This window comes from Ambystoma mexicanum, chromosome 12 (assembly GCF_040938575.1).
Source record: "Ambystoma mexicanum isolate Mex_15411 chromosome 12, UKY_AmexF1_1, whole genome shotgun sequence".
Classification (NCBI taxonomy): domain Eukaryota; kingdom Metazoa; phylum Chordata; class Amphibia; order Caudata; family Ambystomatidae; genus Ambystoma; species Ambystoma mexicanum.
The window spans coordinates 1,030,887,311-1,030,908,999 of record NC_090936.1 but is presented as its reverse complement, the minus strand read 5'-3'; the positions used below and the strand labels follow the sequence as shown (position 1 = coordinate 1,030,908,999).

The 21,689-nt window shown below is 45.9% G+C and overlaps 1 pseudogene; it reads right to left on the bottom strand.

The window, feature by feature from the left end:
- Positions 1-1,184: 1,184 nt before the first annotated feature.
- On the bottom strand, positions 1,185-21,328 carry LOC138514707 (eukaryotic translation initiation factor 5A-1-like; annotated as a pseudogene).
- Between the last annotated feature and the right edge of the window lie 361 nt (positions 21,329-21,689).

Here is a 21,689-nt window from a genome sequence, read left to right as displayed (position 1 = left end):
CTATGAGGTCAGCAAAACCAGAGCCTTTGATGAGGCTTATATTTTCACCTATTATCTAAAAGACACATTTATTTCTGATGTGCGTGCCTGAACGTCAATACTATTAAGAATGTTTTCTTGCATATACTACTGTTTCCTTGTAGACCCATCAAGTCCCCATGCCTGCATAATTTAAGATGGTTGCCACAGGTGGGTGCCAGTGCACAAACACTTAAGACCTGAGTCACAGAAGCTTTTTATAATGGCAAACCCCCATTGGAAAACGTTCTGTGAATAAGGGCCTTAGACACATGAACCTCCATTTACATGCTTCCGTGCCATGAACACCACCTTTGGGATATCCACTAAATAGCCAGAGTCACAGCTTCTGTCTCAACAATGCCCTCCATGTCCCAGCCCCTACAAAAACCACAACGCAGTGTAGCACTACTAGCCAATCAAACTTTTCCAAATGCCCTCACCAAAATCAGCTGCTGGTTGACTGTTACTTTTCCATGTATAAACATCGGACCCATGAAATACAGGCTCTTCCAATCAAAGCCTTCTCTCGGGTATTGAGAAACCTACGGGAGAGGAACAAAGCACGATCCCCGTACCATGACATCACTGACGGCCATTGAGTATAAAATCCACAATTATCTGCTCTAGCAACACAAGGGATATGGCATTTTCAAAGAAAAATGGTTGTTAATGGTTTAGTGCGGGATCCGTACACAACAAGTGCATTTCATTGAGGAACATATTGCAAATCATCCACAAACAACACATGATCTGGTTTCTTGGAGACACAAACTGACACCTGTTGGAATGATAATGACAAGAACACTTTGAAGACTTCAGAAGACATTGCAACCCAATTCGTTCCAGTTAAACTGCCACGCTAATTAGGAATCCAGCACTATTTTGAAGATCTCCAAAAGGAAATGAACTTTCTTGTGAAGGACATATCTTTGGAGACAATCTCAACTCAATCCATAAGAGTCGTTTTCGGGATGCAGTTGGCCTCCACAGCCTTGTGTTTAGTTGGATGTAAAGTATATGGGTAAATAAGTGCTTGGATTCTGCAATATACTGCACTAGTTATTATGTCAAGGAGCTGCAATGCTGGTTAACATAGTCCTTACTCTGACCTAAAGCATGTTAAACATTTGTGTTTAGTTGGTCCTGGCCTTGATATCCACAGTCTATTCATCTCCCATTCCACAAGGGACAGAGATGAGCATCTCTTCTCCATCACATATTCTGGTTCAGTTTCTTCACCTAGATCAACCGCTGCCACCTTCAGATACATTACAACTTCATGGTTGTCAATAAGAAGCCATACATAGACTTCACAGGTGCCGACCAGTTAATAATTGCGTCTTCTGATATTCGGAACATTTATGTTGTGGGTTGAAGGACACATATCTGTGTACTTCTTACCAGTGAATATATCAATAGAAAGCAGGTAAAGCTTGGCATGACCATGCTTGCCAGTTTTGGAAGTTAACACTTCATTGATCTTTCATGGACGTCCCTTCAGTACCGCAAATCCGTTCTTGCACCTAGGCACTGTCCAGGGAAACTGGTGGAAGCTGCAGCATCTTCAGTGGAGAAATCATTTTTCTCTGCCCTGGTGAGGAATGTGTACGGATGCTGCACCAGTATCCCCTTCCTTGTCTTGAGCAAGTCACTCTCATCCTGGACCTCTGTGCACTGCTACCTGGCTAGGAAGCTTCAAAGTCCAGGCATGCGCAATGGGTAAAACAAGGGCGCCATGCGAAACTGATATGCTTAGAGATTTAATTTGGGGATAATGCATAAGGAATCACACAATTCAAAAAGCACAGGGGATGCACTTTCATTAGTTGCATTATTCATTGAAATTTATTAATTGAAAATGGTTGGTCACCCTATGTACAAATGTGAGCTGCTCATTTCTTGGGGATGGTGTGACAAGGCTCGCCATCCCCATTGAATACCTTACTTTCAGGCACACATGTGACACTAATGTATTTAAGACTCCCAGCATCCACTTGAATAGTATCAGAATATTGTACTATGAGCGTCCCTTAAAGCGCAAGCGAAGGATACATGTGTTAAAATTGAAACCAATATTATCTCTCTTTGGGGGCTAGACACATGAATTGGCCATTGATGGTTGAGACCACATCTGTCACCGAAGGGCACAACATAATCCTTCCAAACAGTGTACATCCTCCAGTCCCTGATCCCAAAAGTCACAGTTGCAACACTTGCTATGTCATTCATTTAAAAGACAATTCTGTCTATCGTGGTATACAAGAACACCTCATTACCCTAATAAAATGCAAATTAACAAGGGGGTCCTGGGAGTCCCTCTGCCAGACATTAGTCCTGGTTACGAGAGACGTACCCAGAGTCTTTAGCTCACTATCTTTCACAGAGAAGAAATATCCCAAACATAACAGTCTTTGGGCCTCATTACGACCCTGGCGCTAAGGGGTCTGCGCCAGCGTTAGCTGCGCGGACCCCTTACCGCCAACTACGAGTTCCTGGAGCGCCATGGTCATTTTTCCGCCCGCTTTTTGCGGGCGGAAAAATCCATGGCGCTCTGGGACCTTGGTGTTAATTACGCCACCGTATTTTACGGTGGCGTAATTAACTCCTTCCCCACTCCCATTGAGCCCTATGGGGCCGAAATGGGAATGGGGAAGGGTAAATGGGTCAATGGGGACTTACCGCCGCGCCGACCTCGGAATGGGGCGGTAAGTCCGCCATCCGCCATGGCGTAAAGGGACTTTGCGCCATGGCCGGAAAGTCTGTCGATGGCGGAAAAAATCCGCCTGGGTCGTAATGAGGGCCTTTGTCCTGCCCTGGGGCAGTCCAGCACCGAAATGCTAGGCAATTCTCCTCTAAACAAGAGTACAAACAGAAACCCCAGACACGTGTTTCGGTCTGGTTGGACCTCATCAGTAGGGTGGATCTGTGCCTCTCTAAGAGTAGTGAGCAAGGGGTCCACGTCTGGATTCCCCTAGTAACTTAGGGTGAGACCCAAAGTTACTTAAAAATGCAAATTAATAAGGGGGGTCCTGGGAGTCCCTCTGCCAGACATTAGTCCTGGTTATGAGAGACTTACCCAGAGCCTTTAGCTCACTATCTTTCACAGAGAAGAAATATCCCAAACATATCAGTCTTTGTCCTGCCCTGGGGCAGTCCAGCACCGAAATGCTAGGCAATTCTCCTCTGAACAAGAGTACCAACTGAAACCCCAGACATGTGTTTCGGTCTGGTTGGACCTCATCAGTAGGGTGGATCTGTGCCTCTCTAAGAGTAGTGAGCACGGGGTCCACGTCTGTATTCCCCTAGTAACTTAGGATGAGACCCAAAGTTACTTAAAAATACAAATTAACAAGGGGGTCCTGGGAGTCCCTCTGCCAGACATTAGTCCTGGTTACGAGAGACTTACCCAGAGTCTTTAGCTCACTATCTTTCACAGAGAAGAAATATCCCAAACATATCAGTCTTTGTCCTGCCCTGGGGCAGTCCAGCACCTAAATGCTAGGCAATTCTCCTCTGAACAAGAGTAACAACAGAAACCCCAGACACGTGTTTCGGTCTGGTTGGACCTCATCAGTAGGGTGGATCTGTGCCTCTCTAAGAGTAGTGAGCAAGGGGTCCACGTCTGGATTCCCCTAGTAACTTAGGGTGAGACCCAAAGTTACTTAAAAATGCAAATTAACAAGGGGGGTCCTGGGAGTCCCTCTGCCAGACATTAGTCCTGGTTACGAGAGACTTACCCTACTGATGAGGTCCAACCAGACCGAAACACATGTCTGGGGTTTCTGTTGGTACTCTTGTTCAGAGGAGAATTGCCTAGCATTTCAGTGCTGGACTGCCCCAGGGCAGGACAAAGACTGATATGTTTGGGATATTTCTTCTCTGTGAAAGATAGTGAGCTAAAGACTCTGGGTAAGTCTCTCATAACCAGGACTAATGTCTGGCAGAGGGACTCCCACGACCCCTCTTGTTAATTTGCATATTTAAGTAACTTTGGGTCTCACCCTAAGTTACTAGGGGAATCCAGACTTGGACCCCTTGCTCACTATTCTTAGACAGGCACAGATCCACCCTACTGATGAGGTCCAACCAGACCGAAACACGTGTCTGGGGTTTCTGTTGGTACTCTTGTTCAGAGGAGAATTGCCTAGCATTTTGGTGCTGGACTGCCCCAGGGCAGGACAAAGACTGATATGTTTGGGATATTTCTTCTCTGTGAAAGATAGTGAGCTAAAGACTCTGGATAAGTCTCTCGTAACCAGGACTAATGTCTGGCAGAGGGACTCCCAGGACCCCCCTTGTTAATTTGCCTAATAAAATGCAGCTATCCCATGACACTCCGGCCTAGCTGCTCACATTAGCGTTCTTCAGGCCTAACGCCAAACCCAGTCTGGATGTCCAACCACCAGAAAGCAAAAACATCCAACTAGTATCTTCAACACCAAACCTAACGCTAGGATTCAGCTACCATCCGACAACTACACCAGCTGCACACATAACTGGTGCACCCACACACTCTATGACAGCATCTATCTCTACTGACCTGAACTACGGTTCCACAGGGCCTTTAACCTACTAGCGCTTTGAGGTCATAACAATGATATATAGAGCGCTATATAAATCCCAAGTAAAATAACATAAGATAACATAACATGAGTTGGGGTGCACTTTTTAAATGTATTCGAATGCACCTCCTCCCCAGCCCTATACTGGTTTACATTTTTGCACATGGGTTAGGGGATGAGTAAATATGAAAATGCGCACCTATGATGCATGCACTGGGATGCCCTTTGTAAATGGGACACAATTTATTTAACTAGTAACATGATTCCCAACCAGAGGCAGATTTAAGTCAAAGCATCCAGTAAGCAAGAATGGAGATAGCTGGTTTCAAATGTGAGTTCTAAGCCTTCTTCTTCCACCTCCTTCCACACCACAGCTCTGACCAGGACATGTTCAGTGACAGGACAGTAAACACAAGTTCCACTAGGTTCCACTAGGATGAGGTCTCCACAACAGTGAGCTCGAAGTAAGCTTGAAATTTGGAACATCAGAGGTGCCAGCCAACTAGTAGATGGCTGCAAGGTTTCAGTAGCCAGCATGGGTCCTATGAGTCAGAGAACACACTTTGCATCCCTGCAATTGGGGATCTCCCCAGGAGGAGGGGGGCGTAGCTTGCTTGTAATAAACCTTTGCTCTGTACACAGGGGCATAGGTTCAAGCCCGAACCCTTCCACACTTCAAGGGCTTCTGGGAGTATGGCTAAAGAAAGGGAGGCACATAAGTGCACCTACCACTTTCTATCAACTTTCAACAATAACAATCCTTTCTTTGTGTTTTGTCATTTTTTGGGCTGGAAGGAATTGGTAGTGTGATAAGATGCCCTCAACATATAGCAGATTATCATGCCCAAAGTCTATTTATCATGGCAACAGTTAGCCGGCCAGAGCTGTGACACTGCGTCTGGAAAAAATAACGTGTCAAGGGTTTCTTTCTATGCAAAAGTATTTTGCTGGCAAGAGGGTTGCAACAGAAGGGGTGTTAAAGACTGGTTTGTGAGTCGATGAAACAATGGCCTGCAAGAGTCTGGAGAAGGTACAGGAAAGGGCAATTAGACAAGGCCACAGCATGTGAGATCGTTAAATGCCTGGCACTGAACCACTCAACAGTAGAAGTGAGGATGAGATGGGAACTCTTGCTGGTAAGAAAAAGACCAGGGCACCACAGAAAAAAAGTGTGTGTGGTAATTACCTGGGGACACAATCCACTGGCCCTAGCAAACCTGCTAGAGCGAGTCCCTACTTGGGGACCAAAGACTGAGAGCAGACCAGGAGACGTGGTGAAAGCAGTGTTCAGAACTGTGCCAGACATGGAGGCAAATGGATATACAACAAATTCCAGAGGGAGGAGACAGGGTGAAGATCCAAGCGGGAAGGAGAAGAAACCACATCTAAAACCTGCAGCCACAAGACCCTGTACTAGACACTCTGAAAAGAAAGCAGCATTGTCAGGGCACCTTGCATGCGATTGTCAGCAGCCCTAAAGCATTTTGAGGAAAAGAAATATTGAAATATAGTTTACCGCACCTAAACTCCTAAAATCATCTTGAAATAGAGACACTGAAGGATTATAATGTATGCTGGACATAGGAGCCAGGACCTGTGATGAATTCAGTGGAGTCATCACTGATTCCCCGGCGGCAACCTTCTCCCATGTGGCCAGAGGACGGCAGTCGCTGCTTGATCTCGACCCTGGGGGTGGCTGTGTGGGGGAGGAACACATGGAGGGAGACAACTCCTCAGGGGAAGTGGTGTCTCCATAAATTGAAATGCAATGTTCTCCCCTTTTCGTTGAGGAAAGTCCTATAATAACCAAGTTATTGATGGCTTGTTGTCACCTAACGATACCCGCTTATAGTAAAAATGAGAAAACCTTTCCTCTATGTCACTCTAGTCAAGCCCCAATCTATGTGGGTCATTATGAGTTGGGCATTAAGGGATACCAGGCACCAGTAAGGAGACCGGTGCCGGTAATCCCTTACCACCCAATTACGAGGTCCTTTAGCGGGAACCGTAAAGGACGTGTGGTCTGACCACACGTCCTTTACGGGTCCCGCTAAGGGACCAGGGTGCTAATTACGGGCCTGCAATTAGCAGGCCCGTAATTACTGCCTTCCCCATTCCCATTGAGCCCTCTGGGGGCTCAATGGGAATGGGGAATGGCTGGTTGAATGGGGACTTACCGGGTCCTCCAGGGTCTGAATGACCCGGTAAGTCCCCATCCAACCAGACCGGACCCGGACCCGGTATTGGAGGCAGCCATGGCGCTAATAGCGCCATGGCTGCCTCCAATCTCGGAATGAGGCCCTATGACTCAAACACTCACAACTCAAATGTAACATCTTCTTTCCTGATGTATTTTTATGTGAGTCCTTTGAGAAATATCATTCAAGAAATACAATAACATCTATGGACTTCAACTCTAATAAACCCTCAAGTATTAAGACGAAGAAGATGAGGCAAGAGTTTATGCAAACCAAGAGAAGCCCAAAGCCTACCGTGCAGGCTGGTTGTTTTGCTTGAACTAAAGTGCGCAGGACCTTTAAAAATGGCATTTGCACTGATGAAAAAGGCAGTGTGGGAGTGAACCATGCAGGCGAAAGCAGTGCGAAAGGAGACGTGCAAGTCCAGGCAGCGGCTCACAAACACGAAATACACATACCGGTTTGGCAAAAAAGGAAGAGCAGCGCAGCAGGCAAATCCAAAGTACTGTGGAAGCACCAGGAGCCGCAGAGGAGTTCCTGGAGGTATGGTCATGCAGTGAGGCAGCGTTCTCCGGTACAGGCCATGGACAAAAGATGGCGAGTGATTGCAGAGCTGTGGGAAACACTTGGGGAACGTTTGCATAGTGCAAGAAGCTGTACCCGGGAGGGAGCTTTGTTGTAGATGCACACCAAGAGTCAGAGAAGCTGGGAACGACAATTGAATCTGCCCAGATCATTTGGGGACCCCGTGGCGTATCGACATGAGTGCATCTTATTGACTGAATGGTATGAGATTGCTTATACAGACAATACTCAAATGTGGTTTGAATGCAGACAAAACCCAATACAATTGGGTACCTAAGAAGAATGTTTGCATGCACACCAGACAGAGTGCAGCAACAAGCCCCAAGCAAGTAAAGACACATGAGTGGGAGGGAAAGCTGATGCAAGTGGTACCATAGGCAAATACACTGAGCACCTCCGCATATATGCTTCTACAGTATAATGAAAAGACTAATGAAACACATAAGAAGTCCTGGTACACAGGTTCACAAGGCAGTTGATATTCTGGACAGATACCTGTCAGGGGAGTATATCAGGTGATCTGAGAAGCTCATGAAAGAAGTCCTGGCAGAGAAGTATACCAGGCACCTGAAGTTGTATAAATACATTCTTATACTGTGGAAAGATACCTGGCAGGAGACTATAGCAGGGGATCTGAGAAGCCCATGAAAGAAGTACTGGCAGAGAAATATACCAGGCACCTGAAGTTACATTACAAGTCTGATATTGTGGGAAGATACCTGGCAGGGGAGTATACCAGGGGATCCGAGTAGCCCATGAAAGAAGTCCTTGCAGGCAAGTATAATGGGCACCTGAAACTGCATAGAGTCTGCCATTGTGGGAAGTATACCATGGAGTATACCAGGAGATCTGAAAATTCCATAGAAGTTTCCTGGCAGGGGAGTAAACCAGGCAATCCACCAAAGTTACAAGAAGGGTGAGCGAAAGACTGTTATGGAATTTATTGTTTAAACAAGAACATTGTAAGTCCAGTGAAGACACAAAGGAACTGTTGGATAAAGAGACAGTCTTGCAATCCTACCTAAAATATAAAGAGACCTTTTCTGCCAATCTACCTAAAAGATAAAGAGACATTCTTGCCATCCTACCTAAACATCTCGGGGAAGGGAAACACCCTCTTGATCCAAAGGTCTCTCCTTGGAAAACACTTTGTTGAAATCCTCTTTATTGTTTTGGTTATGAACACTTTTTGCTGACATCAAGTAAAAGACATTTCCTTGCACCCTTTGTTGGTTTGTTTCTAGTGTTAGCTTAGAGCATTTTGGACACAAGCACTGCTTTTAAGTAACTGACTACTTGACACAGAGAGATCCTTTGTTTTAGTGTTTTAGGTAGGGAAAAGCCTCTTTAGAATAGGGCTAGAGAGGCATTTGTCCAACCCATTTCATTTTATACTAATGCCTGACTTTCAGAATACTATACATGTGAGTCCGGCTCTCCTTTCTGACACCTCACAGACCACTAAATCATCTTCAGGATGAGGCACTGGAGGATTAAATACATGCAGCTACAGAATTCCAGACTCCCATACGATTTTAAGATGGGGACACTGAATGATTACAGCAAGTGCTAGATACATGAGTGAGGACCGCTAAAACATGTTACAATGCATGCTGGAAACAGGGGTCGCGTCTCCCAAAGAGATTTAAGATTGGGACACTGAATCATCACAGTTCCATCTAGACACAGAAGTCAGGATGCTTAAAGCCTGTCAGAATACATGGTGGATACATGGGCCAAGACTCCCACGGCATCTTAATATAGGGACATTGAAACTTTACAATGCATGCTTGATATGGTGATCAAATCTCCTAAGGCATCTTGAGAAAGACACTAAAATTATAAAACATTGTCTGGATCTAACAATAAGGTTAAGCATTGTGACCGATCAACTCTTGGCCAAATCTAGCAGCATGCCTTATAGCAGTACATGTTTATTTAACTTTTTGACATCTTTAGTCCTGTATTCCTTTTTGTTGATTCCATCAGAAATGGTGTGAAGAGTGGAATTCCACCAGACTTGACTTATAAATCCAGCCCTCAGAAAACAACCACATCAAGCTAATGGTGGCAACCCAAGGTAGCAATGGTATAAAGTTTGCAAAACCTATATCACATGCCTACACTTGAACCAGAAGCTAGGAAAAAGTAGCATGAGTCTACATGTGCAGTGTTTGAGGGTACACCATCTCAGCACAGTACGAGTGCTTGGTGGAAATGTACATCCATGTTGTGATCCCTACAGAATGTTATGGGAGGGTCAATCCCAGATTCACACAAGCCTTAAGTAAATTGATTAATGTGGGATCCAGTGTGCTACTGTTACATTTTGGGGCTGTTCCTTTTGAAATCCAAAGGATGGATAGAGTAGCTCAAGTAATCTGTGAAGAGAACTGTTACCATATGGTGAACGACTGAGAAAATATGGCTCTTACAGCAAGGGGTCCCCAAGATTTTGGTTCTATACACTCTTTAACCATAAGTGCTCAAACCCAAACAGGCATGGGTCACTCAGACATTCCTGGGGCCCATATATCCCTACTTATCTCAACTGACTTTGCAATCGCTAAACAGGAAGGCCATCATCTAAAACATGCCTTTGAACAGAGCACTGCTTATAAATGACAGGGAGAGCAACTGGGAATATGTTGAGAAATGTGGACTCCTCTAATAGTGGAAGCAGAGCCTAAAGTGGACACACAATCTCACCCTACATGGAGTCAATACTACTGGACAGGGACCTGCAGTATGAAAAGACTGCCAGACTGGTAATATCTGTGAAAGGATTAGTGAGAAGGATATTCCAATAGTGCTCATAATAAAATGAAGGCATTAATAATCTACTTCCACTGGGTGGGTTTTTCACAAGAAATTTTAATTGACCAGGGAACCTCTTTTATGTGTCGCATAATGAGGTAAATGTTTGACCTTTTAAAAATCAAAACCCTAAGAACATCACTATTCTATCAGTTGATGGAACAATAGGCGGCTCAGGGGTGAAATCCCCCAAATATATCTAAAAAAAGAAAAAACACATTTTAAAGGTCTCAAGAGAAAAAGACCATTACATTGCTGGTTTTCCGATAAAAAAAAAAAACGGTTAATGTAAATCGGTCTTTTTCCTTTTCTCTTGAGACCTTTAAAAGAGGTCTTTTCACATAGAACCCGTAATTCAGGAGGAAATAGAGATGATGTTGAAGATGTGGGACATATGGAGATCACTTAGGAGCTCGGCTTCACCCATCATTCAGTCAGAAAACCGGGCGTGTCCTGGAGGTTCTGTTTTGACTCAGGAAAAGTCAACTCAATCTGTTTTTTATGCATATTCTGTGCCCTGCACATATTAACTGACTGAGCACATCCCTGCCGGAGTAAGAGGAGGTGACTTAGCCTCAGTTCCTCGGCATAGAGACACTGAGAGATCGCAGTCCTTGAGAATTGGTCGCCAGATATTAGTTCTAACTAGATGAAGGGAAAACGTTTTATTAAAAACCAGTACTTTAAGTTCTTTGTTTGGTCTTTGTAAGGACTCATGCCACTGACATCTTTACCTGTTTTAGGTAATGTCAAAAATAAGGGACCTGGCAGATATTTGCCTGTTTCTGAGATTGCACTGAGATGAGGACCAATCTCTTCAACTGCGTTTACTTTTAGAAGTATGAGTATGTCACGAATTACTAGGTGGACTTAACTCTGTGTATCTCCATAGCATTGTAGAAGATGACCAGAAACTGGCATGCAACCAGATGAATCCAGTAAAAACAATTTGAAAAACTGGTTTGCTGAAATGTTTACAAAGGTAAAATTAAGAGTTCCATTTGAGAACAGTGAGTATGTCACCATCAGGTGCCAAGCGTGTCACTGTTACCTCACTACCTATTAGCAGTGACACACCTATTTTCGAGGCATCCTCCTTAATTTTCTGCATCCCATTATCAGCTGCACCTCTTCAAGCTTTGTTGGGAGAAGGCATAGATGTCATTTAGCCCCAAAATCCACTTTACTATATCCACATAGTTCATACTGGATCCACTTGCAGACATATGAGCTTTCGTACATCTGCTGAACTGTTTTGGTGGAGATGGTTGCTAATCCCTCTGCACTTTATCACCACTCCTCTCCCTGCCCATACATCTCCAGACAGACACATGACACTTCAACCCTCTTTAAAATGCCTATACTGGAGTCAAAACTACATGAGCTGAAGATGCTGCTTAAGATTATTGTGACCAATGAGAGTGGGGATTTTGGAGAAAGATTGAATTTCTTTTGTATAGGTCTTGACCAATCACATTTGGGAGGAGTGTTGTAATAAAATATATGGGAGTATTATAACTGTTGCAAACATGTGAGACTTGTCCTTGGACTCAAGCCCTGGGAGCATATCTCTTCAACCCTGAAATCTCTTCACTGGCTCCCAGCGGCTGCAAGGATTAAATGCAAGACCCTTTGCATCGTCCACAAGGCTTTCTGTGGCCTGGGGCCAAAATAACTTTAGCAGTCCCTCCGTAACTACCTTCCCCCCCAAGCTCTTCGCTCCTCCACATCTAACTCCCTCAGGTTCAGTCCTTTTTCAAAGAAATGAGCTGGGGTTAGATCCCTTACTTTGGCTGGGGCCTCCCTCTGGAACAGCCTCGCTGACACTCTGAAACTTGACGAGAACCATTTCGGGTTCCGGAAGCACCTCAAGACCTTCCTCTTTGCTTCTGCCTTCGCTCCTCCTCTCCCCTGCTGACCTGTTCTGTCTTGCATCGTGTACCTGGTTACTCTGTAACTTTCGGCACAGGTACCTGCTTATTGTGCAACCCACCCGCAATGCCTCGGCAATCCCTTGCACTGTGGTTTGTATCTGTAACCCTACAGCCCCCAATTTTTCAGCACTAATCTGACACATCCTGTCTGTCGCCTTAAACCTAGCCCTTGCCACTTGCTGGCTGCATTACCACAGTTTTTGTTTTATTATTTATTTATTATTTATTTATTTTTATTCTTTTTGTTCAGCACTTTCAACTTCTCTACCACCCCCCATGCATTTCACCTTTTCCCTCTCCCATGCATGTGCGCGTTCTCAATGTCACTTGGCCTAATACGATCGTTGTTTTTGTCCTCCCCTGTTCCCCTCCCCGGACTCATTGTGCTCTGAAACGAGCGCAGTACAAATAAAATAGGAATAAAATACAAATAAAAATATCAATATGACTGTCTTCCAATAAAAGAAGCCTCAGCCGACATGTGCGCCAGAATGAATGGCACTTCTTTCTGTATCTCATTATTGGGCCTCTAGGCTAATGCGGGGTGATCGCAGCCCTGGGTGCCATCAGGCCACTGTCCAGCCATGTGATCATGTCTCTGTTGACAGATATGGGTGCCTGTTTTCAGCCGTGTAAAGGAATGCTAGGTGCCCCCAGCAACGATCGTGCTGGCCCGTGTGCCCACGAGCCAGCCCACAACAATGGCAACTGGATGTTATGCTGGGTGCCCCTATCACTGATCAGGAGGGCCCGAGTGCCCATGTACTGCCCCACAAAAAAGCCTGCCCTCTCATTTTGCAGGGGCTTCTATCAGGGACATCGCAATGAGGGTTCAGTAGTAAACAGGGCCCCACGCTGCCTTCAAGACAAGTGTAGTGTGAAGCAGGCATTGTTATTCTTTTGTTTCAGAGGCTGGCCTGCCCTCACTGTCCATCCAAAATGCCAAATCTGAATGTGTGTTTGGAGCTGTTTATCCTCTCTCCCCTCTCCTGTAGAAATGACAAGTCTCACGCAAATTCTGGGACCCTCCAGCAGAGGGGTACAATGGGCCTCATTAGGACCCTGCCGGTCCTGTAACGAACGGTGCCGGTACGGGACCGACACCGTTCATTACGGGTTGCCCTATTACGAGGAATTCTGCAGGACCCGCTAAGGAACGCCTGGTCAGACCAGGCATCCTTAGCGGGTCCAGCTAGCAGTCCAGGATGCTAACAACGGGCCTGACATTAACGGCATCCTCCCCATTCCCATTGAGCCCTAGGGGAAACTCTAGCACTAGCACCCGCCTAAAATAATTGAAACCCCAATGCAATCATATGGGGAAATTCCTTTCTCCCGCTTTCTGCAGCAAAATCACCCCCCACCTGGTCGAGAAATGTGGCATGTCTGCTCCTGTGCCCTGCCTATCATTAATTTATGAATTTCGTTCAACCCCTGAAGGCCATTAGGCTAGCCCTCCTACCAGGTGATTCTCACTCTATCAACTAACGAACTGTCCGCTCACCCACACAGACGCTGCTCCTTCTATTTCTCTTGTCAGCAGCTGTCTAAAGCCGTGAAATACAAGATCAAGGTTACCAGCGACAGCACACACTTGGCCCTTTAGCCCCCATACATTATAAATACTTGCATGGAATTGTACTCTTCTCAGTCTTCTTTCTACTTACAGCTTCCTTCCCCACCGTGCTCTATCCCTGAAATAACACCTTCTCAATTAATGCATTTGACAGTATGTGTTGTTAGAAGAAGGCTGCAGCTATTTTATTTGGCAGTATTTATCTTACAGGGGATCAGGTTTAACACCATATTAGACAACAAAGTCACAGTCTCTGCTGAGCTGGTGTCCTGACTGTGCCATTGTGTCTGTAGTACTTTATTTCTTCTGGTAGAATGGGAGGCAATCTCATTGTTCACTGTGCCCAGCTTTCACACATTGTTCCCAGGTCCCAGGACCATCACACTTTACTTGTTCATTCAGTCTCATGAGCTTTTATTCTTTACTGGTACCCAGAGCGCATGACCTTCTGCAGTTTACCTGTCTCCATGTCTCTTACGTCTTACACTTTTATTGTACCCTGGTCCTGTGGAGGTGGGCCTCTAATCACCTTAACCCAAAGCAAGCACACCACTTAAGAAGATAGTGCATATTTGTACGTAAAGCAAGTTTATTGTACAATTTTCCGGGCGGGGCTAGATGATTCTATAGAGTCAAACTAACCCAAGTCTCTCCGAACCACACGGACACATAATATACATGTTTGCAACAGGTAAAACGCTCCCATATATTTTATTACAATCACCCCCCACATGTGATTGGTGAAGAACTATACAAAAGAAATCCAATCTTTCTCCAATTCCCTGTTCCTATTGGTCACAATAATCTAAACTACCTTCTTCAGCTCATGTGCAGGATTTGTCCGTGGTAGGTCATGGCATCATCACATGGTTACAAAATTAATATACAATCATAAATCATTACAAGACAGAGCTGGCCTGTGAACTTATAACTCTAAACGTACAGGGTAGGCATTGCCTTTGGAGCAGGAGACAGGCCAGCTTGTCAGAGGAGGAACAAGAAGCCCTCCATTTCCTCTCAGCCGAACTACACTTACTTTTAAGTGGAGCTAGGTCAGAGACATACCAGGAATTGCACTTGGCTTTGGGCTTCAAATGGATCCTCATGACAGGGGCAGGAGCATCAAGAGTATCGGAAATAGAATAGTAGAGCATAGACAGGGCTGTGTCAGGATGTGAGTCTACCAGAGGTGGGCGGTGGGAGAAGGTGGTGGTGAAAGCCTCCAATGACACATACTTCATGGGCTGGATGTCCGAGAACGTAGGTGGCAGTGTTGGGGTAGGCTTGGCCTGGGGGAAAGAGAGGGAGAGAGAGTAAGATGAGAGGAGAGAAGGGAGTGATGATCGTTCCAGAAGAGAGGACTGGTCAGAGGGATGGAGAGGGGGAGGTCAAAGGAGATCAAGACATCAAGTGTGTGTCCCCCAGAGTGAGTCGGGCCAGAGTGTAGGATAGAAAGGGAGAGGGAGTCACAGAGGTCACAGAAGAGTGCAGAGGAGGAACAAGGAGTGTCTAGATGGATATTGAGTTCACCAAGAAGGAGGAGCTGAGTGGTTGAGGCCAAGAGGGAGGAGGAGAGGTCCACCCACTCAGAGAGAAATGAGGTGATCTGACCAGGAGGCCGATAGATAGTAGCCACAGTAAAAGAGTGGCTAGGAGAGATAGAAATCCTGCAGACAAGGCCTTCAAATGAGGACTAGACACCTCATTACATGGATGGTGGTAAGGGTTTACCGGTACCAGTAAGGGTACCAGTGCCCGTATACCCTTACCGCCATACTACGAGGTCCCTTTGTGGGACCCTACCTTAATGGTTGGTTTTACCAGCTGTTAAGGATGGGAACCGCAAAGGGACCTTGGAGGAAATTATGGTACTGTAATTTGCGGTACCGTAATTACCACCTTCCCCATTCCCATTAAGCCCTATGGGGGCTAAAATCGGAATGGGGAAGGGCCATGGTGAATGGGGAATTACCGCCCCCACACACCTTGGAATAGGGCGGTAATTCCGCCATTCACCATGGCGGACTCGGTAAAATACCGACGGCAACCATGGCGCTAATAGCGCCATGGTTACCGCCGTCCGTGTTATGAGGCCCTATGTCTGCGTGGGAATGATAGAGGCAGGAATCCACTCAGGAAAGATCAGGGCTACACTCCCTCCAGACCGGGTGGATCCGGGTGCAGAGAGCATCTTTTAGCCATCAGATAGGAGAATGTCAAAGCTCTTGACAGAGCTGGCCGTAAACCATGTCTCGGTAAGACCAAGGACATCGAGGTCAAGTTCTTCCAGGAGGTGGCAGATGACAGAGGAGTGTTTCGCAGCAGAGCGAAAGTTGAGAGTGGCAAGATGAAGAAGGTTGCCAGCCTTAAAAACCTTCTGCAGGGGGTACAAATCAGAGGTACTCCCTGCGGAGGAGAAGGAGCCCAAGCTGGGGCAGAGGAGGAGGCAAGAGAGGCCAAGGTAGCCAATGGGGGGAAGAGAAGGGGACAGCAGGAGATGAAAGTAAATTGATGTAGCACCTATCAAAGAGGAGAAGATTGGCATGAGGGCCTTGGACCGCGACAGTGCCATTAAGGCAGACATTAATGATGACTTCAGAGGAGTCAAAGGGAGCCATGAGAACTTCCCAGCAGGTGCCGCCATTAATGGGAGAGGAGGAGACAGGACAGAGCACAGAGATCATATGAATAGTCCATAGATCTGGCAAAGGAATGACAAAGAGGATGTCGGTGAGTGTCTGTCTGGAGGAAGCACTGGAATAGGTGTCAGCAATAGGGAGACCAGGGTTGGAGGACAAGATGTCCTTTTGGAAGTTCTTCCTACCAGACTTAGTGAGAAGGGAAGGATAGTCAAAGGAGAAGCAGTTGGAAAAGATAGGAGAAACGGAAAGTGCCATGGGAGTGGCAGCGAGAAAAGGAGGGAGAAGCGGGGGGGTGGAGGGGGAAGGCAGGTAAGTGTGGAACAAAGAGAGCAGTGAAGTCACTGGGCCGGCAAGTTACAGAGAAGCAACAATTACAAGCAAAGTACAGAGCAAGTTTGCAAAATACAGCAAGATTTGACTTTTAAACCAAAAAGCAAACAGCAAGATTTGACTTTTAAAGCAAAAAGACAAAACAGCAAGATTTTACTTTTAAACCAAAAAGGCAAAAAAGCAAGATTTGACTTTTAAACCAAAAAGGCAAAAAGCAAGATTTGACTTTTAAACCAAAAGGAAAAACAGCTAGATTTGACTTTTAAGCAGGGGCGGTGGAGGGGGAAGGCAGGTAAGTGTGGAATAAAGAGAGCAGTGAAGTCACTGGGCCGGCAAGTTACAGAGAAGCAACAATTACAAGGAAAGTACAGAGCAAGTTTGCAAAATACAGTAAGATTTGACTTTTAAACCAAAAAGCAAACAGCAAGATTTGACTTTTAAAGCAAAAAGACAAAAACAGCAAGATTTTAATTTTAAACCAAAAAGGCAAAACAGCAAGATTCGACTTTTAAACCAAAAAGGCAAAAAAGCAAGATTTGACTTTTAAACCAAAAGGAAAAACAGCTAGATTTGACTTTTAAACTAAAAGGAACAACAGCAAGATTTGACTTTTAAACAAAAAAGCAAAAACAACAAGATTTGACTTTTAAACCAAAAAAGCAAAACAGTAAAATTGAACTTTTAAACCAACAAGTAAAAACAGCAAATGGGAATTTACAATTGGGTTTGGATGCTAGCAAAGGGTCCAAAAAACGCAAAGCAATTCAGAATGTAAACATGGGAGAAAGAAGCAGAGAGGGACAGTGAAAGTCAAAAGGGGGTAGGAGTGAGTCCAGAATGAGGGAACTAACCCATAGTTAAGGAGGTGTGAATGTCAAGGCAGTCCAGATTTCTTAGAAGAGTGAGGTGGCAACATCATTGTAGTTCTGCTGCTAGGGTGCAGAAAGGACCCCAAGTAGCATGCTGGTAGCAGGCAGGGAGCCGACAGGGTCCTTAGGCATGGGCCTTGGTGAGGGATGGTGAGCATGCCGGTCCCCAGTTAGTCAACAAAAGGCACATAGTGGCCAATTAGAGTACAGGATAAATAGGGAAGTCCGGGTTGAACTTCCTTAACTGCAAAGACAAGGTGGCAGCCATCTTCGAAGAGCTGCAAGGTCAGTAGAATTGCTGGCAGCCTTGTGGGTAATGCAAATAATTCCTGCAAGGAGGCAGCTTGTGGCCAGAGGAGAAAAACAGAGTAAAGAGTAGAGTCAATGGCTACCCGTTTCATAGACACAAAGGAGGTGCACCTGTAATGCAGTGAGGCTAGCCAACATACATGCTAGTCCAAGGACCACAAGAGGGAAAACTGTGTCGTAAAACAAAGTTTAATTGGTGACTCATTGACAAGGATTACATATCGCTATCGATAAAGCAGTACATGAAATTGCACTTGGTTGTTACTAACCCACCATTATTGGACATGGTTTCCTTTGTATTTTTATAATATTTATGTTGTTTAGGCAAAATGCCTAATTTTTAATTGTTGAGTCACCAATCAAACTTTGTTAACAAAGTCATGACACACATTCATAAAGGGGACAACACCATACTCCTCATTTTCAAAACAAAAAAAATGAAGACAACATCAATGAACAACAAATAAATTAATAGTAAGAAACAATACTACTAGGGTGACTCTGAACCAGGTGGTAAAACAGTAACCACATACATTACATTAGAGCATACGCAAACCACCATTAGACATTTCTTTGCTCAGTTTGTGGGTGATGGTTGGGCCACACCAACACGAAGTCTTATGCTGCATCCATTTTGAGCCATCTCGACAGTCGGGGTCACAGCTTTGAATACATGTCAATGTTCCTTTATTTTTGGGGGATTTGGGCACTTGATCATAGGGTCAGCCAACACATCACAAGGGTGTTTTTAGTATACTGGGGAGGTGGGAACTCCCTCTGTAGAGCATCAATGTGACTTGCTACTGGATCCCTTTTAAGGTTGCACTCTATTTGCAGGATCTCAGCTACACATGCCCATAATTACTGAGACAACTTTAAGCACATAAAAAACAGTGGGTTCACAGCATCAAATGTACATACTTACTGAGTCCTCTTGAGCATTTAGGGCAATGCATGATGACGGCTTAACATCACACCCCATTGTCTATGGGGAGCAGGAGCATCATGGCCACAAGGAAAGGCACAGTCATGGGATTTGAAGACCATGCACTCTTATCAGTCCAGGATAGTTGAGAGAACATTTAACATACCGGCAAAGCCGCACCCAGAGACACCAGGGGCCACATCAGCTTCAATCTTGGTGGTGGGGGTTTGGGAGAGCAGTATCATTCACTCCATCTAGACCCAGCCGTATGAGCACCCTCTCAGTGAAAGGCCACGGCTGGCTGTTACCGCCGGCATGATGGTGGGTCAGTTTCAGAGAGGCAGCACCACGCAGCAATAAGACTCCCCAGGCATGAGTGTCTCCTTGTGGCAGTGGGGTGGCTCACTAAAGCTATGCAGGAAGGATCCCCGGCTCTGGTATTACTAGTGCAGTGAATGATGCCCATGGATTATTGTGTTTCTTGTGCAGGCTTTGGTGTTACTAGTGCTGTGCATGGAGGACGTCAAGCTCTTGCTCCTAGCCTCTGGAACTTGTTTCTCCAGTGCAGTTTTCAGAGATGTTATGTCTCCTGCTACACCTGTAGCGCACATGGTGGAACTTGGTCATTTCTAATACTGGTGCAGTACGCAGGTTTGTGTATTCCTGATGCAGTGCATAGAGGGCCTGGTATTAGAACTAGTACAGATAGTGCATCTCCTATTGCAATGTGACTGACACTGCTACCGATGATACCTATGAGCTTACATCTTCACACTTTCCATCCAGGGCAGGCATCATGCATGTGCTTTTTGTCTTTTCTTCCTTTTTTGTTTAGTCTCTATTTTCTTCTTTCCTTAGCCATGGCCTCTTACTTCTTCTTTGTGGAACTTCTCCGTTTGGCAGCAAAACTGTATTTTTTTTCCTTTGCTACAACCATGGAGCACTCAGGGAGCACATTGACTTTTTTTATTTTGTTGCTTTCACCAATGAATGCGAATTGAACACATGTCACCTTTTTTTCCAAAAGAGCTCCTATCTCGGAACATATAATTCACCACCTTTTTGGCCCGGGATCACAAGGGGGAGCAGACTTGCCCTGCTGCTGACCGTGCAACCTTTTCCTTTTGTTTACCTTCAACTAACCGCAAATATGGCCCAGGTGTGTCTCATCACTTACTGGAGCCGCTGCAGGCCCAGGTGTGTCTCATCACTTCCTGGAGCTGCTGCAGGCTCTCCCCTCACCCCCCCCCTAGGTGGAAGTTGTATTTACTTTGGTGCGGGCGGCGGCAACAACCGCTTCATCCCCCTACTGGCAAGAGCAGCCACTCCACAGCCTGTAGCTGCGTCTCCCGAACACCGGGACACCGCGGCTCACAGCCGGATCGAGTACCTTTGTCGCAAATGTTGTGGGGTGGTTAGTAGGTGAAAAGGCCCTTCCGATCAGTGCTGGCGGCACCCAGCATAACATCCAGTTGCCATTATTGTGGGCTGGCTCATGGGCCCACGGGCCGCTCCTATCAATGCTGGGGGCACCCAACATAAGCTTGCAGTGCCATGGTCAGAAGGCTGCAGACAGTTGCACCCGGACTTACCAACGGTGACGGTGCCATGATCACATGGTTACACAGTGGCCTGGGGGCACCCAGGTTACACATACTGATACAAATTCAGGGGGTCTGCAGGACCGTGATCAAACTGCATCAACCTGCTGGTCGGGGTTGCAGGGCCATGATACCACTGCATCAGCCTGCACGCCCAGTAATGAGATACAAGACAGAAGTGGGAGGCATCCATGGATTCTGCTGCCATTCTGGCGCACTTGCAGGCTGAGGCTCCTTTTATTGGGAGTCAGTCATGACAACGTCATGACACACATTCTTATAGGGGACACCACCACAGACTCTAGCCTTCAGTTTATTGATAGAGAAGAGGCAGTAAAACATTTAGGACCTGAGAATGGGAAGACAGGCCCCCCGCCTGCATTTCTTGATACAGGATAGAGGCCTCTTAGGAGTAAGATAGCAGGCTTTGGCACGTTAGTGTGGCTACAAAGGTGAGACAGTGAGGGCCTGGTCCTAGGACTCAGTGCACAAGAGTCACAGCAGGAGTACAGCCTGTGTGGGTGAGAGAGCGCGCCTTCTTTGCTCTCGATGCACAGAAAAAACATGCTGCAGATTGCAGCGCAGACGTCAGGCCCACTTAGTTTCCAGTCCTGGCCCTGCACCGTCCTTCCTCCCCACCTGGCGGCTGGATGGGGAATGGCACCCGGCCGGATAATAGATGTTTCCATTATTGTTTGTGCCAGCCACCTAATAGAGCAGTGCACTGCATAACCCCCCACCGCCGCCCCCCTTTGCTTTGTCCTCAGACACTTGAGGTAATAGCTGTATAAGAAGCCCTATCCATTGTGGCCGGGATTGTTCTCTTTAATTAACCCTGCTCGGAACACTGATGAATGGGCTGCTTTGCATTGATGCCATGCGGCCCTAATTGCCAGGATAAGACTCCTTGACATATAGTTTGTCACCTGCAGATTTTCCGCTTCGGAGCAGATCCGCATGATTTCGGGTTTCCTGTTAGAAGTGAAGAATTGGAACATTTCCCAACAGTCCCTGGCTAGGATCAGACTGGGGCAACAAGTAGACATAGGTACCAAAAAAGAAAAAAGTGGCCCGCATTTGCAAAATCACAATAACAATGTGAGTAGTACTTCTAGTGTCCGATTTCAGGTGTAACAGAAAAAACAAAGAGACTCATGATTCAGCAATACTGGCTATTGTGAGCCTCTAGCGAGAGAGTGCCCAAACCCTAACATCTATACAACTTATCTCTCTCTCTCCTACACTCAATTTTTCTAGTACCTGTCAAACCTTCATAATACATTGAAAAGCCCACCTCCAACAGGTATACATGCTTGAGCA